At 36.8% G+C, this 19,214-nt stretch overlaps 1 protein-coding gene across 8 annotated transcripts in view; it reads right to left on the bottom strand.

Moving 5' to 3' along the window:
• The window catches only part of LOC139965699 (zinc finger homeobox protein 3-like), a 205,032-nt gene that overhangs the window by 39,324 nt on the left and 146,494 nt on the right, over positions 1-19,214 (bottom strand). For 6 of the 8 annotated variants that reach the window (XM_071968327.1, XM_071968329.1, XM_071968333.1 and 3 more), the window contains one exon: positions 637-708. The gene's annotated coding sequence lies outside the window, so the exon portion shown is untranslated. Of the gene's footprint in view, positions 1-636; positions 709-15,528; positions 15,788-16,032; positions 16,293-19,214 lie in introns of those variants that run through there. The other 2 variants (XM_071968334.1, XM_071968335.1) reach the window with 2 other exon arrangements.

The raw sequence follows: 19,214 nt of genomic DNA, 5'->3' as shown, positions 1-19,214 counted from the left end.
ACCTGACCTCTGATAACCACTACATGATATCCCATTACTGTGAATTATACCCGTTCTTTTGATCTCCTGGTAACCTTTGCCATCTGGACTTCCCTACAAGTATCAGCGAGTTTCAAAATCAAACTTGTCTTGAAAACTTCAAGAGCTCCTGGACAGAGAAAATTGAACTTCTTTGCTCGCGTCCATATTTGGGAACAACTTTTCCTCACAATTAGCCTGCATTTGTTTCTTTTTGTTTAATTGCAGATCTCTAACGAAGAACAATGAGCCTCGAATATGCTCTCCGAAATTAACAAGCAATTAGCTACATTTAGAATACACCGTTTTTTTGCCCTAGGACGGTAAATTCAAGGAGCTATGTGCACTTTACAGTTAGCCAAGACCAGGCTGCTCAACTTCCTTGCCAGGTTTAATATGCTCTCATGATAACTAAGACTTGTGACTTGCCTTTCAGAAGAGAGAAGTCGAGCAAATTTACAGAGAGTTTCAAGTCCTAGTCAGAAGTTTCATGCCAATGCGAGTCGATAACTATCAGTTCAATAAAGAGATAATTAATGCAAGCTGATGCAGGGTCATATGTCAACTGTTTGATTGAACTATAATTGCAACAACATTAAACTGAATATTATTGCTCACCTTATAAGAAAAATGTTCGACATCTTTTCTCAGCAAGTTTCACATACTTTTGGCCATGATGCATGTTGTTGTCTGCAAAAAACAAAACAAGAAGACAAAAATGTAACAATACAGGAGAGGCAAAGTCTATTATCTACAAGAAAGTTAACTGGTCCAAAACCTAATGTTCAAAGAGTTTTTCATGGGGATGAAGTTGTATTAACATATTAACATACAAGGTGAGCTGCTGAAAATGTGTTCACCAATAGAGTAGTCAGTTTCCTCTTACACAAGAGAGGACCTTTTAACAATTTGCACTTGAAGTCAGTTGAGGAGCATCATAATATAAACACAGTTAATGGACCACCTTACAATTACTGATGTGATTTGAAAACACCACATTGAATGCAGTGGTGTGAATGCAGTCATATTTAGGCCATCATAACCAAAAATGATCTCATCATATGGCCTCCCTCCCCCCCCCCCCCCCCAATAATGTTGTATGGAGTCCACCTTTCCCTGTTCATCGTTTGCAAAAACACCAGAAATTCCCAAAGTATTTTTGGGGTCTTTCTGAGGTGCAAATCTGTAGCGTATTGGCCTAATGTGTAGTAGTAGTAACCTATAGTGTTTGCCTATTGTACTACAGTAGTAGAATCGAAAAGTATTCACACAAAAATATAGCATCTGCTATACTGCTTAGAGAAGCAAAACAGACGTACGGAGATGGAAAAAAGAGAGAGAGAGAGAGATCTCATCAGAGGTTGTAAACAAATAATGGATGCGGATGATGAATTGAATGGTCGGGACAAGATGTGAATAAGAGACTGTTCATGTAATTAGTTAGCAAAGTCAGCAATACAAAACACAAGCGAAGCTCATCATCACACAATGCATTAAACAAACCATACTGCCAGGCAAACAATAACGTACGAGGTCTGCCTCTCGACAATGAAAAATCAAAATCTATTTATGATCACCCTGCCATTTCTTGTTGTTGTTTCCGATGCCATCGCAAACAATTTTCACGACTTTTGTTATTAGCTCGCCAGGTTGACAAAAGTATTAATCATTGCGAGTTTGTGACTGAATACGACAACTCGATATGGAAAACAATAGGTGAATGCTACAACTGAGGTAATATTGACTTTTAATATTGCGGATTTGAATGTACTCGAGCCTGCCTATATGTTAACATTAAAAAACACAAAACAACCTTTGCAGTTGTGTATTTGTGTAGATCCTCGCCCCTGTTTGTTTTTCATGGGCTGTAAATGACAGTGGATATAATGTATAAAACAGAACTGAGCAAAATTAATTGAAAAGCAATCAAGTCCTTTAGTAATCAGTAAGGCCTAATAATACCATGCCATATATTTCTCTTCACTGACACTAAAATTGTCTGAAGAGGTAATCAACTGTATTGCCAGCATATAATTAACCACTGCTCGTGTTTTCCACATTTTAATAAGAGATTGCGATTTGTATTGTCATCTAATAAACTTCTAAACAAAGGTAAGTAATATGTACTGTCTTTTCTCTCTTTTTGGCTTGCCAGTGAAGGAGATTTTAAAGAAAAGAAAAACGAACATAATGAAGAAAAGGATTTGGATTTGTGACCTTGAGGAGCATAAATCTAAACTACACCCTCAGTTTACCTATGTTACAATGAACTTAAAGCAGCTAATATAACATATATAGTATAACATATAATATATATTCAACTGTGTGTGACTACAAGCAACTATGTAAAAACGACTGAGTGACTATGTAACTGTGCAATTATACAACTGTGAGTGACTACAAGTAACTATGTTAACACGACTATGAGTGACTATGCAATCATACAACTGTGAATGACTACAAGTTACTCAGTACAACAACTATGAGTGACTATGCAATTGTGCAATTATACAACAATTAGTGACTACGAGCAACTATGTGCACGACTATGAGTGACTATGCAATCATACAACTGTGAATGACTACAAGTAACTATGTAAAATGACTATGAGTGACTATGCAATTGTGCAATTATACAACTGTGAGTGACTACAAGTAACTATGTTAACACGACTATGAGTGACTATGCAATCATACAACTGTGAATGACTACAAGTAACTATGTAAAATGACTATGAGTGACTATGCAACTGTGCAATTATACAACTGTGAGTGACTACAAGTAACTATGTTAACACGACTATGAGTGATTATGCAATCATACAACTGTGAATGACTACAAGTAACTATGTAAAATGACAATGAGTGACTATGCAATTGTGCAATTATACAACTGTGAGTTGACTACGAGCAACTATGTAAAAAAGACTATGAGTAACTATGTAAAAACGATGATCAAATTGAAAAGGCGGCTTAAATCTCAGGGAAGCAGTACTACATGAGCCTACAGTAGGGTGACATAGGGAGTTTGAAATAACCTACCAACTATCCCACACCAGGATCATCTCTGGGGTAAATGCATCCATGCATATTCATATATGTAAATTATATCCTACATGACTTGTCATGTAACAAATATGACGCTGACAAAAAATATGCCTTTGAATGACCGAATGACCGTTCAGGTAATTCTGCAACAAAATAGTCATCGATTTTTCTGCCATTTCTACACATAACTGGAAAATTTAACCTACATATCTCCAAAAATGGTACTTTTGGTGCTGAGAAATGGTACAATTTGCTTTGTTTTACCTCCTAATGTACATGTTAGTTTCATAAATCAGTAACCTAGGAAACATTTCATTCGCATAAAAAGGTGAACCAGCCTTAATTTGGTTTCCTGTATTTTTCTCTTAAACAATATCTGCACAAAAAAAAAACCAATCTTCAGAAAGTTACGGTTTTAAATATTGTTTACCTTGTTATTAAATCATGCCACCGGGAGTTAACAGAAAACAGAAAGCTGTAAATTCGGCACAATGTTTCTGATTATGGCATTAATGCACGGGGACAAAGAGCTGAACAGTCAGAGAATAAAATTTGATAAGTTGCAATTTGGTGGCAGGTTTAAGTAACATATAGGCCCGACAGGTTGCTCTGATTAAAACCCTTAGAAACATTGAGCTCCTTTGGGAATTCTGACAACACAATAATCAAAACCAGGGTAAAAAAAACACACACAAGAAATTAAAAGAATGTCCACCACTAAATCTGACATTGTTTCGACTTTTATCGAAAAAGACTAACCCTGTGTCATTTGTTTTCAGTCGTCGCCATAGCAACAGGTTGATAATTTGCATGGTTTGTGAAGCACAGACCAATTACCTCAGAAGTTTGGCATTTTTTTGGCTAATCAACAGATCCAGGGTGGCCGTGACAGTAACTGATAAACCAGCAATAGTCTTTGGCATTAGCCATCTTAGGACATCTGTTTCTAATCAGCCAAGGAACGACTTAATGCGCCTTATCAACTCCAGACAAATTTTGTAGGAAATAAGCCAACATTGTACTACAAAGACCACTGATAAAACAACCCTGCTTTGCCTTAACGGTGGTACGGTTCATTTCTCTTTGTAATAGCTATTGTTGGTTTAAGCTCCCTTGGATGAATGTTTTAATCACAAATGATTCAGAGGTCACGGAGGTTATTTCCTATTACATGTTGGATTAGATTATAGCTCTATATGCGAGCAGCTCCTTCATAACAGCTTACAATCACAGACAGAAGATTGGGTAGTCTAAACAAGCTCTATATGATCTGTTCACTGGGTTCAAGGTATACCACTACTACCATGATCACGATCATCAACACTTACTTAAAATAGTCTGATATGATTCAAACAGACTGCCAATGACTTTCCTCCTGAGCTACCAACAGCTAGCGGACATTGCAGTTTAGGCAGCCTAATGGGTCATTAAGATATTAATACAGTATATTCTGCTGGTTCCTACAGCAAAATCATCACGTATATAGAACAATAGTTAAATACATAATGCAAGAAAACTCAAAACTTGGCCTAAAAAAAAAAAAAAACAACGACAAAAAAACAGAATAATTAGTTGAATTTTGAGGGATTTTCAAACAGTTTTACAGACTCTTAGTACATGGATAATAAAACAAACCACTGAGGTATACTGCTGTTAAAGTCATTGTTCCCAACAAGGAAAGAAAAATAATAAATGAAATATAGATAACAAAATATTTCTGTGATCTTGATGTTTGCAGCATTATAATGCAAATAATCTATTGTTTCAAAAAGGGTCAGCCATAATAGAACTAATTCATAGTTACCCACTTGTAAGAACACTGGTGTGTGATTGGTTGCCATCATGTTGGTAAGAAATCTTGCCATGTACTAAAGAAAGAATCCCACCAACATGACCTAAACTAACCTCTATTAACAATTTAACTTAAACTGTTGGCCACCATAAACCATCAGCCTTGCTCTGCATTTTATTATAGTATGCTGTCAATTGATGCTGGACAGATAGACAGACAGACATATAGACAGACAGAGACATATAGACAGAGAGACATATGGAAGACAAAGCTGTTGTACAGGGACAAGCTTTGTCAATGATTTGAGACAAACATAAAGCAGTTGTGATTTTTATGCAAACTTTTGGATGCTGTCAATAAAGTCGAGAAAGGGAGACAAAAAGCAAGAAAAAAACATTTTTCATCAATTAATTGCTGATGTGAAAATCACATGACCACAGAAGTGGAAGAGTTGATATTGATCATTTTGTACAGCTTATGATTTTATGGTATTGTCCCGAAATGAACATCATACACAATAAGTTATACTATAATGTAACTCTTCATATTTGACTCTACCTGTTGTCAGGTAAAAGATTGAAACCATGCATACAACTTCTCTTATATAGTAAGTGGTGTTTCCAATTGTTGGGAATGTTGGAGCTCTCATGTCTACCAAGCCATGTAACTTTAATAGGAATCATTCTCACATTAATGCCCCCACCCACCCCCTCTCATGTCAACACTCTCAGATCTATTCAAGATTGTGCTAGATAACGAGAGGAAGTAGATCGCAATCTCTCATTTTGAATCCATCTTCAATGTAAATGGAAAGTTTCCTCTTGTGCTTCCTGTGTATGTATACAGCTAGTGTCCACAAGACTACCTGGTAACGGTCATGTAATATAACTGTCAATTACAGCTAGCCTATAGATCTCTGGTAGTATGTGTTAACAACTGCTGTTATTGATATCCTGCAGGTGGTGCATGCTATTAGCATTCATATTGCTTGACCCAAACAAACTACCGCTAATATCAAGTTTAAATCTAAGACATGCATTGAATATTTGAACTGTTGAAGATATGTCTAGTGCAAATGTATAGTGTTATTGTGCGACCTGTAGTTTGTGGAATAGCATTATTTGGTGGCATTGACATAACTATGATCAATAGCTGGCAACATTATTGTTGTTTTATACTGTACATGTAACTGGGGGACTAACACATATATGTCAAGCATAGCTATACTACATGTTTATGTCCACACTTTGCTATTGTGGATGGTAATGTCCACACTTAGCTACATTGTGTGGTAATGTCCACACTGTATGGAAATCTCCACACTGTATGGAAATGTCCACACTTAGATAGTGTATGGAAATGTCTACAATTAGCTATACTGTATGGTAATATCCAAATGTTTGGTAATATCCATACTTAGTTACAGTGTCTAGTAATGTCCACGCTTAGCTACAGTGTGTGGTAATGTCCACACTTAGCAAGCGTATGGAAATGTCTACAATTAGCTATACTGTATGGTAATGTCCACACTGTTTGGTAATATCCACACTTAATTATAGTGTATGGTAATGTCCACAGTTAGCTACAGTGTGGTAATATCCACAATGCAATGTACGTGGTAATGCCCACAATGTGCACACTACACTGTATGATTAATAGCTGGCTACTGCACTTCACAACATGGTCGATTCGTAAGGATGAGATGACAGGCAGTGGCCCCCGAGGAGGGTCAATGGGGGCACACTTCTAAAATGTTACCTGGTAATAGGTCAGGCAGATGGGAGGGTGCAATAGTACAGTTGAGACAGGTAAGAGAGGAGTACAGTAAATGGTCATCACCGGACATTATACAACCATGTACAAAACCAGTAAAGGCACATGACACCATTTCTTGTCTTTCAGTGGTTTCAGCACTCGGGAGTAGCATTGTGGAGATTCTCAACAAACAGTTATGTCCTAGATTGTAACAATTACCAAGCCTGTTCATGTATCGGCTGATACAATGTAGAAAACGTGGAAGAAAACCTAGAAAACCTTATGAGACTAAATCCAGCATTTAAGTAGACTTAGACATGAAAATGGCATCATAAAAATAAAAATTTATGCAAGTTTTCCACCAAACATCTCTAAAATATAACCATGGACAAAGTTACATGGCTTTTTGTTTGTGCTACTTGGCTGAAAAGTTTGCATATTTTCAGTCCAGGGAAGAACATTAACAAAGATGTCTAACTTGTTTTGCAAAACCTCCACTTATAATGTTGTGTAACAGCGCTGACCTATGACCTCATGTCATTATCCCATTAGTGTGGACTCAGAAGATACAAATGCTAACAGGCATGTCACGCCAAGATCGATTCAAGATCAAGTTAAAAAATAATCCCTCGGTCCGCCTGTCCACCCCATTCCGTCGTTTTTTTAACTCTTTTTGGAAAATATGTTACAAACTACCGGGCACCACCTGTTCAAGGTTATAACAGTACTCATGACACATCAACAAATATCGGAGCAAAGTTTATTTATTTATATACTGCAATTATGTAAGAAAGCTGTGGGTACAGCAAAAGTGCAGGTAGAGATGACAGTAAATGTGCCTTTTTCTGCTGAAATATAATTAAAATCCAGACCCTCTGTCTGTGTCAGTAGCCCCAGGGGATCAGGTCTAACATGATGGTTTCAGCTGTGTACTTAATTATTAAACCAAAAGCATTCTTTCCACACTTTTTTTCTTCTTTTTTTCTGTCTCTTTCCCAGAGCTTTTCCAATCTACTGAAAAATATCTAATTTTTTTGCTTTCCATATGCAGATCAAGTTTCATATTGTTTTAAAAAAAAAAAATGATGAAACTACACCCAGACAGTGAAAATCAAGGAGACAATTGCACGGAATGGCTTGGTTTGGTTTTTCCTCTCACCCGCCATACCTCCTCCCCTACAGGTATGTTTTGATCCCCGGCAGGGAGTCCCTCCTCCACGAAAGGAAAAAAAAAAACTGGTAAGGCACTCCTAAATGAGAGAACAAGGTGATTGCTTGATAAAAAAAAAAAATCCTACATGATGATATGTTTCATTATCTCTCCCGAAAAAAAACATATCTTTATCAGAAAGATTGGAGTCTTGCAACCATGGTTTTGTGGGGACCTGTTGGATTCAATTAGAATGATGACCTGCAGAGACTTCGCTATTCCTGATAAACAAAATATTCCGAGAGCTGCAGCTGAGACACCGACTCTTACAGGATTAGCTTTCTTTGTATTTATTTTGTCTTATCGTTAGACTTAAATGACTTTGGCAGTAGCTTAACAACATTTAATTTCTCTGGAATTTAGGGCTGCTGTTTCAAAAACAAAAGGAAAAAAAAAGAGACATAGAAAAAACTAGTAGTCCATTCAGTTGTTTTCTAAATGGTTACTCAATCACTTTGCTATTATTTTGTCTATGCAGTCTGCTCGACAAGTTATATAGACCATGCATGTCGCTAGTTAACAGAATTGACTTACCAACAACACATCCCACTACTTAACCAATGCAGTGCCTTTATATGCACATTGTGTTGTGGTTCAATTTACATTTGAATCGTTCAATAATGCAACTGATTATTTCAATATAGCTGTTATAAACTGTAAACTTGACAGGTAGTCCCTTGTATATCATTACAAACGGTCAGTTTTCTAGACAATGCATGGCTGAAAATCCCATAAAGATTCATTTCTCTAGCTTGACCATAGACTTCTCTTGTGTAATACATCACATAGAGTGTACTAGGCATATTTTGGCATTTTTTTCTTCAGAAAACTCCACATCTGCCATTTTTGCATACATGTGTTCAATTATCAAAGGTACATATGGGCTACAAAATAAATCTGGTATGGTGGTTTCAATTTAATTTTATTTTGCATTAAATTCCTAGATGATTTCATGTTTACAGGTATTCATCCCATCTCACTTTTTGGGAGCAGTTCAGCAAAATCCTCAAGTCAGGCATAAAAGTATCGCACACTGAACAAGATTCAAATAATTGTCAACACTATTTTCTTAACACATCATTTTCATTCTCAAATCCCAAAGGTACCACATACCATATTATGCCCTATTATAGCACATACACCATATACCATATATAGCCAATACCATATATAGCCCATACATCATATATACCCTATATAGCCCATGAACCATATATAGCCCATACACCATATATACCCTATATAGCCCATACACAATATGTAGCCTGCATACACCATATGGCATATACCCTATATAGCACATACACCATATATACCCTATATAGCCCATACACCACATCTACCCTATATAGCCCATACACAATATGTAGCCTGCATACACCATATACACTCTATAAAGCCCATACACCACATCTACCCTATATAGCCCATACACAATATGTAGCCTGCATACACCATATACACCCTATAAAGCCCATACACCACATCTACCCTATATAGCCCATACACAATATGTAGCCTGCATACACCATATATACCCTATATAGCCCATACACCACATCTACCCTATATAGCCCATACACAATATGTAGCCTGCATACACCATATACACCCTATAAAGCCCATACACCACATCTACCCTATATAGCCCATACACAATATGTAGCCTGCATACACCATATACACCCTATAAAGCCCATACACCACATCTACCCTATATAGCCCATACACAATATGTAGCCTGCATACACCATATACACCCTATAAAGCCCATACACCACATCTACCCTATATAGCCCATACACCATATGGCATACACCCTATAAAGCCCATACACCACATCTACCCTATATAGCCCATACACAATATGTAGCCTGCATACACCATATACACCCTATAAAGCCCATACACCACATCTACCCTATATAGCCCATACACAATATGTAGCCTACATACACCATATACACCCTATAAAGCCCATACACCACATCTACCCTATATAGCCCATACACAATATGTAGCCTGCATACACCATATACACCCTATAAAGCCCATACACCACATCTACCCTATATAGCCCATACACCATATGGCATACACCCTATAAAGCCCATACACCACATCTACCCTATATAGCCCATACACAATATGTAGCCTGCATACACCATATACACCCTATAAAGCCCATACACCACATCTACCCTATATAGCCCATACACCATATGGCATATACCCTATATAGCATATACACCATATATACCTTATATAGCATATATCCTATACACCATATATATACCCATATAGCACATATCATGTATCATATTCATCATATATTAATTTCTAGGTTAACAACCAACGATGACTAATTTTTGAAGTTTTGATGGATTGCAATCATTCTGGTCATAAAATTCAGTATTTAGGGAGGGTCAAAAATGTAGCAATATACCAAGCATACTTATGAAACCACTTGACGATTCTGACTTGACTTAAGCGTGCATCTCTCTTGCCTACTTGATACCTCCTATATGCATACTCTTATAAACAGACACAAACACTTTTGACAATATTATGAATGTACTTCTTCAATTCCCATCTGTACTTACAATATCAGCATTATCAACGTTAATATAAAAGGAGAAATATTACCAAGAATGAGATTTGATAAAAAACGTCTTTGATATGAACTTCATAAACATGAGCCTACTGTATCACAGAATTCCCAGGAGGGTTGACTAAATGGTCAGGTAGTATAACTGAAGCGTAGCCGGCATTTTCTATACTTCACATCATATAACTGATGGAGTGATAAAATATGTACACTGCTACACTACGACATTTACACGAGATCCTCACCAACAAGGGCCAATTACACGAAAAGAGGTAAACAGGAAATTGTAACATTCTTGAAGAAAACAAGCTGGATAGCTTATAAAATTCACAAGGCATACGTTAAAAACAAACGCACGATACATAACGATTATCCACACATTTTGGGTAACAAAGCTTACAGCCCTGCCAGTGAACACTGGTTATAATTTGCAATTTTTTATACCTGCACAATACCATGTAAATTTTACCCACTGAGCTAGTAACCCGTCTCGGGATCATGGGAGTAATTTGCGATTTAATTTAGCTCGGTCAATTCATTGGCACAGACAGTCACAGAGAGATATATTAGCATTGACATTGGGATAGATGCTGTGATCGGATCGGTAGGAAGGATGAACCAGGAAAAGGGGTGGGGAGGGGGTAGGGGAGGACTTCTGCCGTTCCCTTCTTCTCACAAAGATTCTACATGGTACAGAAGTGATTTAGGTATATGCTTCATATCTGGCATACAAGTGGAATTTCTTACGTCTGTCACGATTTACCCTTCCCTTACTCGGCATGATTTTGCTATACATTCCCCGGTGTGTGTCTCATAAAATTTCATCATTATCGATTCATGTTTTCTTTCTTCTCCGAAACTAACCACCATATTTCTACTTTCTCCTTGTTGTTTCTTGAGCCTCTGTGTCTTTAAACCTTTCCTTATCCTCCACCTCCTAATCAATGTTTTCTTCCCCACTTTCTTTCCCTTTTTTCTAACCTGTTTCTTTTCAATATAAACTACTATACTTAATGATGAAACACTACAAGTCTTTTATTTTTTTTCACTTTTCTGACTTTGTATAATACCCTACTGGATACAACTGACAGCTAATTTTTGGCCACTAAAGTGGAATTAATTGCCTGCAGGGCAAGGGGGGAGTATTTCAGTCAAAGGGTAAAGGAAGCAAGGTACTTTAAATCAACTACCTTTAATTTTGCTAATGGTTCTCGGCCCAGTTGTAAGCTCAATTGTCTTATCAAAATAGCCAATTGGGAAAGGGAAGGAGGAAAACATAGTGTTCACATCATGGACATGTTACCAAACTAAGACAGTTAATCATACCCAAAAAGAAAATGAAATTGAATCCGGAGATTGTCAATATGATAAAGAGATTTAACCTTCTCTGCTTCCTGTAAATGAGATTCCCAGATTGGAAACTGCCTGGCTAAGCTTGAGGTACTACTACAGCACATTCAAATTTACAGGAAAGAACATGGTACAAGTTTGTGTTAGGTGAAAGACCAGCTTCGACATTTGTTTGCATAAGGTGAGCAGGGGGGAAATCTTCAACAAAGGTGTTTCATTCCCCCCCAAAAAAGGACAGAACTTTTTTTTTTCTAAATGTTGTTTCTGCTTTGAAAGTAATATTTATACTTCCACCTGATGTTGTTTGGGGGAAGTGGGTAGGGGTGCATGGGGAGGGTGCATTTCTATATAATAGCATGTTACACAGCATGCAAACTGCAAAATGTACATGTTAATTATTAAATGGGGGCGGGGGGGGGGAGGACAACATCCCTGAAGACACAAGTTCTGTAAACTTGACCAAACTGAGATCAAGAACGAATCAAAGGTATATGTTTTGGTCGTTTTGCTGAGAAAAAACAGTACCGAAGATCCTTGCATTAACTACTTTGTGGTATCAAACCTTGTCTGTACTGGATAGTACTACTACTAATGAGCTAAATTAAGACAATGAAAGGTTATTATTTGTACAACGATGTCTCTGCTCAAAGACTGTACACACTTAAACTAAACCCATTAAAAATTTTGAAAGGAAAAATTGATCATAAACATGGGTTAATTGATGTGATCTGTCATGATGCAAATAACTGCTCTTTCTGACTAAGAAACACATGATTCAAAGTCAAGGTATAAGGGTACAGATAGCCTTTATAATACCACAATATAATTTACGAGTTGTTTTTTCACCTGATGATTCATTTATCAAAACAAGGGGAAATATACATTAAAAATGCTTTTTATCATGAGACAAAAGGGAACATTTTTTCCAGGAACTGTAAACTGCTGACTAACCTTACAAGTTTACAGTTACATGTCAAACTGACATTATTCAGAAATGTCTCCACCTCCTCCTCCTCCTCCTCCTCCTCCAACCTCACAATTGTATAAATACCTCCTCAACTGATATCAGAACGTCCATCTCTGTACATCCATGCAATGTCAACCTATATGTGCACATACTTGATTACTCGTAAAATAGTTTCAAACTTTTACCAGTTTGCCATACAAGTCACACGGTTTTCTTTACAAACTGCATTACTTTATCTACAAGTTTGATTGTTGGTCCCGTAGCCATGTAGGGCCCAACTGGGAAGGGTAGCCCTACCTGATCAATATTGACTCGGTGAGAGTACAGCAATAATTCATATCATTTACAATGTTTCCTGTATGTTCCCAGCCCCTCCCATCCACCCCCCCCCATCCAACAAGATAGATTTCCCCCCTCTTCATGTATTGAAGCCTGCATATTTCTACATTTCTGAAAGAGTTTCAAAGATACCATTACTGTTGGAGTATATGGAGTGCATAGACACTGTGCAGGCAGGTACTCAATCATTTTCACCAGTACTGTGTGACATAACTGCCACAGGTGATAATTGCGATAACAGTGGAGGTGCAGAGTTCAAAATAATACTAAATATTGGGCATTTTTTAGGCCATGTTATCTTTCACTTTCATAAAACAATTTGCTAAGTGAGTTAAGGTATTGATCTTATTACCTTAGGATGACTTTAAACATGACAAATTTCATCTGGAAAAACTATTCTGGGTAACAAAATCACTCTGAATAGTGCACTAATACATATACAGTTAACAGAGTACATACATGGCAATAACTATGAATGAGAAGGGGGGGGGAGAGGGTAAGCAAGGAATGATGAATGGTACACACATATGTACATGGTAATACTATGAATGAAAAGGGAGGTGGGTGGGGGGGGGTGGGTTTATAAGCAAGGAATGGTGAACAGTGCACATATATACGTATATAATTAATAGGGTACATACATTTATGTTTATGCTATGAATGAAATGGGGGGGGGTTGGGCAAGCACAGAATGGTGAACAGTACATTTATATAGTTAACAGAGTACATACACGGTAATGTATTGTATGAGAAAGGGGGAGGGGGGGGGGTAAGAAAGGAATAGTGAACAGTGCATATATAGCATGAAAAGTTCACACACATATAGTACACATCTATAGTAGAGTACATATGGTAATGCTATGAACAAGAAAGGGGGGGGGTAAGCAAGGAATGGTGAACAGTGCACATATATATATATAGTTAACAGAGTACATGCATGGTAATGTTATGAATGACAAGGGACGGGGTGGGGGGGGGGGGAATGCAAGGAATGGTGAACAGTTCATATGTATACTTAAAGTTAACAGAGTAAATATATATATATATATATATATATATATATAAATATATATATATATATATATATATATATATATATTTATATATATATTCCTTCTCACATATCAAATCATAATTTGTGACAAGATTATTAACATTTAATTTAGAGACGAAAACTGTACCAGAGACTAGTAGATTCGATTGTTAAAGATATCATCTATGTCTAGTGGTAAATAATCTTTGAATGAACCTTCATCTCAACATTTGGATGGAAATTTTGATTGATCTAGTAAATGAACTAACACTCTGTATTGGCAAACAGCCATAATACAGGAAAGGGATGCTTAACTTTTTCACTAATATGAAGTTAATTAACAGTGACTAATTACAATTAGCGGTCTTTGCACAAGAAATCAGCTTGTGAGGGGATAAAAAGAAGCGAGGGAAAGGAAAGAAAAAGAAAAAAAAAAAAAACAACTTTGAGAGAGAGATCTGGTGACATCAAGCCATAAATTGTATATGTAAACATGCTAATGTACACCTTTGGTCACATGGACACAAAAATACGGGTTGAACATTCTAGCAGATCTAGCAGATTAGAGATTGCGACTCAATGACGATGCTTTCCATTTAATATCTTTGTAATTAGAAGCAGTGAAAGTTGGGAGAACTTAAGTTTAAAATTAAAATGTCTAAAATGTTTAAATCTAAAATGAACACTATATTAACTATACAAAGGCATGACAAGCAGTATATGAAACGTGCCTCCTATACCTTCCCATTCACTCTGTTACTTCCTTGTCATTCCCTTCCCTGTTAATCGGCACCTACAGTCTTTTCCAATTTGTATTCCTATAATCGCCAATCTTGTTCCTATGCATAATTCCTGAATCGCAATTAATGTGGCAATGTGACATCCAGAATCGAGAAAATACAGTTATGGTATGGATTTTACTAAACTTTGCAAATGTTTCATTATTTAGTCTGAAATAAACCAAATCAAGATTCAACAGAGTTCTGACACTCAATTCGTTAATCTGGTCTCGTTTGCTTAACAAACTCCATACCACCTAAAAAACATAAGATTACAACTTCAACCAAAAGGGGAAAAAAAAATCATAAATAAAGAAAATACATAAATAAAAAGCATTTGTTTGCCTTGTTTCAAAACTGTTTTGAGACCACTGAGAAGACACTTGAACAGTATGTTAACACATGTCAGGGTATGAATCAACTACGGGTAGTGGCAGTAACATTTATGGTATGTAGTAGTACTACAGTAACAGCATAAAATAACCATTGGCTACTAACTGTCATTGCTTGCCCTGGAAACTTAACAGGAAGTGAAACTTTACAACAACAACAACAACAGCAAAAAACTATAAAAATGAAAAATAATACAGTGCTCAAAGGAAATGTAATGAGCCTCATGAAATAATTACCTATCAAAGTGTTGAGTTAATCCTTTGTCCACAAATTGATTTAGTTTAATCAAGATAACACTATCTCTCTCTGTCTACACACACACACACATGGACGCACAGTGAATGTCTATCTGATGAACAGTACACCTAGACTATCAATGCCAACCCCCAACGAAGACGACTGCAAACAACCGCAGGTAAACAAATATTTGCAGCTCTTTTTTTTGTCAACTACCTCAACCACACACCAAACTCATTTAAAACAACCCTCAACACACTGTACAAAAATCTAGATCATCTTTCCCTCCCCTCCCTCCCTCCTTCCTCCCCCTTTATTGTTACACATTAAAAGTAGAATACATGTTGTCTGTCCCTCTCCCTTCTTTCATGCTCATGTATCAGCTCAGACACATAAAAAGTACCTTTACTACTACAGCAGCACAAGAGTGCAGCAGCAGTAGTAACAGCTATTTGCCTTCCTTTACCATTCAGTGGCAGCACATTGCCAATAGTAATACTGACCTGTTTCTATTGTTAATGCTCCCACAGTTCCAACGCAACAATAAATAGATCCCTATCGAACTTGACCTTGCGACTTCCACAGCGGCAGAACCCCAACTGAACATTTGTGTAGCTGAGACCACATAACACCACTACGCTGCCGTTACTACCTTCCTCATTTGCATTCTCCAAACACAAGAAGAAGAAGAAGCAGTTTGGGGGAAAAAAATGGCTAATTAAAATGGCCTCACTCTCAGGTCAAATTGACTAATGAGAATCCATAGCACTCTTGATAATATGTGTCAGTGTGAAGTCATTAAACAACACTGTTCTTTGTTGTCTCTTGTGTGGAGCATTATATCTTTTTTTTTTTTTTTCTACCAACAGTGTACAATATATATAGATATATATGTATATATATGTGTGAGTGTGTGCGTACACACTCATATTTGTACTGAGTCTGCATGAGTTCTACCATTATTATTATTACTATTATTTTTTTATTTCTTTCTCGGCTGTTTCAGGAAGGATTTTGGCCGTTTGATTAATTTGTCACTTGATGAATGGGGTCCATCTGTACCCTCTGCAGCGACCTGTCTGAATGCTTCACTCAGGGCAAGAAGTCAACAGGGTAACTATTTGACCTTCCAGAGGGGGGTGGGTTTCTCTTTGCCTTGGTTTTTTTCCTTCCCTCTTTCTTTAATTATCTACTGTGGTACTGGTGAATATCAGAAGCCCATAAATTGGGCTTGGGGAAGCATAATAAAATGGGTTAAAACTCAGGCAAAAGAGTCAGCAAAAAGAAAGGTGAAAGTTGTTTACTGGATCTAATCTAATAAATTAAAAGGAATTTACAGGTCCTAGATTTGATTTATGACAAAGGAGTATATGGGATGTGTAATTTTGACTTTTAAGATGATTTTTAATAAGATAGGAATGTGTGGGAAAATCTGATTTAGGTGTTGATGGCCTTAGGGTTAGTTGAGGATCAAAGTTAATTGTTTTCAGAGATGGAAATTGTTAATGGATTCTGCGCAAGGTGTCACCATGGCATTAGTGAGGGGAACAGTGACTACTACCATGGTAACATGATCAAGAGTTAATGACATGCTGGGGTTAAAGGTCAGCAGAGAGATAAACTAGAGGTGAAATTAGCTAACCTATGGAGTTTTCAACAGGAGGGTCTGTGGTTTATTCAATCAACATAGAAGAAGTGTAAGTCTAGACATATACTTACTACACAGTGGAATTGTTGTAATAGCATTTTATAGGCAAGTAGGACAAGAAACATGTGGTGGTGGACTGACTGGTTAAATGAATCAATTAGGGAGAAGGTGGCTTGCTCATTTGTTATAGAGAGGATAAATATGAATAAGAGATCAAATTGTTATGTACAGACATAAATCCACAGGTATGTAAAGTATGTTGATGACACACCAAGAAAAAAACAACATGGAACATGAATCAAACCATACATTAGCCAACACAGCAGTGACTGATGTACAGAGAAACTTTGGTCATCTTTCATGGTTACCTCATGACATTAATGGTTATCGCATGACAAGTTTACACAGTCCATGTGCCAGAGACTTCAGCTAATGCTGCTGCTTTAAGGGAACTGAATATGTAAGTGACTAGTATTACAAATGTTGCTATTAACTGCAGTCGATTAATCAAATATTTAGTCAGAGGAAAATACTTCCAACGACTACGCACACCAATACTGATATGACGGTACAATATTAATTAGTAAATATCAAATATGAGAGCATTAATTAGTAATAACACCTCCATAAGTAAGACAAACCCATTAGAAAGTTTAGTCTAAGTTATTTCACTTCCAACATCCGCACTTTTGTTACAAATCTTCGTTATCATATAAAATTTCATAATTCTCAAAACTATCCCATTCTGCATTTGGAAATTTAAGTTGCTTCCTTCTATATTATCTCTATGATAGGATTTGGGCTAAAGAGGGAAATAAGCTGATTCTGACCAAAAATTAGATAAAAATACATGCCTTTTTTCTCTGTAGTTGAAAAAAGATGTCCACTAATGTTTGACACAATGGAACAAGTTACAGGTTCATGAACTTCTCATACTTAAAAAAATATCTTTACTTCAATTTCTCAGAATTAAGAGTGCTTTCCACGAACTTCAGAAAAACTGTCATGTTTTAAGCTGGTAACACCTCCCACTCAAAATCTTACCCTTTGTAGTACAAAAGAAGAAAAAAAGAGAAGGAAACAACAAAGTGAGTAGCTAAACTATTAGAAAATGTGGTGCAGAAACATTTGAAATAATAACAAGGAAGATAGGAAGGTAATGTGTTCAATAAACTAGAGAAATATCGAAAACTATGGATTATAAAATTGGAGAGCTTGAACCAAAACCACACCAGCAGAATGTCTTCCAATGGAACACTTGATTCCTCTTTTTTTTGGATGGATACTGTATTCAACTTTGGACCCCCCTTTCAGTCCCCCTTCCAGTCCCACACCAGAGTATTTTGTGCCACCCCCCAAATATCAGTAAAAGCAATATCTCAAGTGTTCTTTCTGTCATCATGGGTAATGTGTATGGAGTAATTTTTGTTAGATTCTGACCTATATGAGACTAATTATTATTATTATCTTATTTTATCAACTCAGCTGGACCAACAACTTGTCAGAAAATTGTGCTAAACTGTAAACTTGGGTTGAAATTAAATGTCAGTACTTCTTATGTAATTTATACAGTGGAAATGGAGGGGGGGGGGGATAGGAGGTTGGGAGGCAGAGGGAGTGATGGGAAGATGTGCATATGTCTCATTACCGAAGTGAATCTATTACCAAACAATGACATTTCTCGGGGGGAAGGGGGGGGGGGATCTAAACGCCTTAATCCTCCACTTCTTTGGTTACTTTCTCTGTAAGCTGATACTCCCTTCTTTGACAAACTTTTTGACCCTTGATATATAATCTTTGTCAATCAATGGTATCCACACATGCATGGGCAGGTTAACTCACAAAATAATATCATAAAGACACAAAAGTTTCCCTGGTCTGGCTGGAAAAAGCTAATTCAGAACACTAACTTCTGGAAGAAGAACTTTTTGCCATGTATTGTAGAGTTTTGCAAAATGGTGGGGCTGTTCATAAATGGACTTGTACACGTAACAGAAAAAGGAAAAGCAAATAATTCTTCCATTAAGTTCTAAAAGA

This window comes from Apostichopus japonicus, chromosome 3 (assembly GCF_037975245.1).
Source record: "Apostichopus japonicus isolate 1M-3 chromosome 3, ASM3797524v1, whole genome shotgun sequence".
Taxonomy (NCBI): Eukaryota; Metazoa; Echinodermata; class Holothuroidea; order Aspidochirotida; family Stichopodidae; genus Apostichopus; species Apostichopus japonicus.
This window is presented reverse-complemented; position numbering and strand designations above follow the sequence as displayed.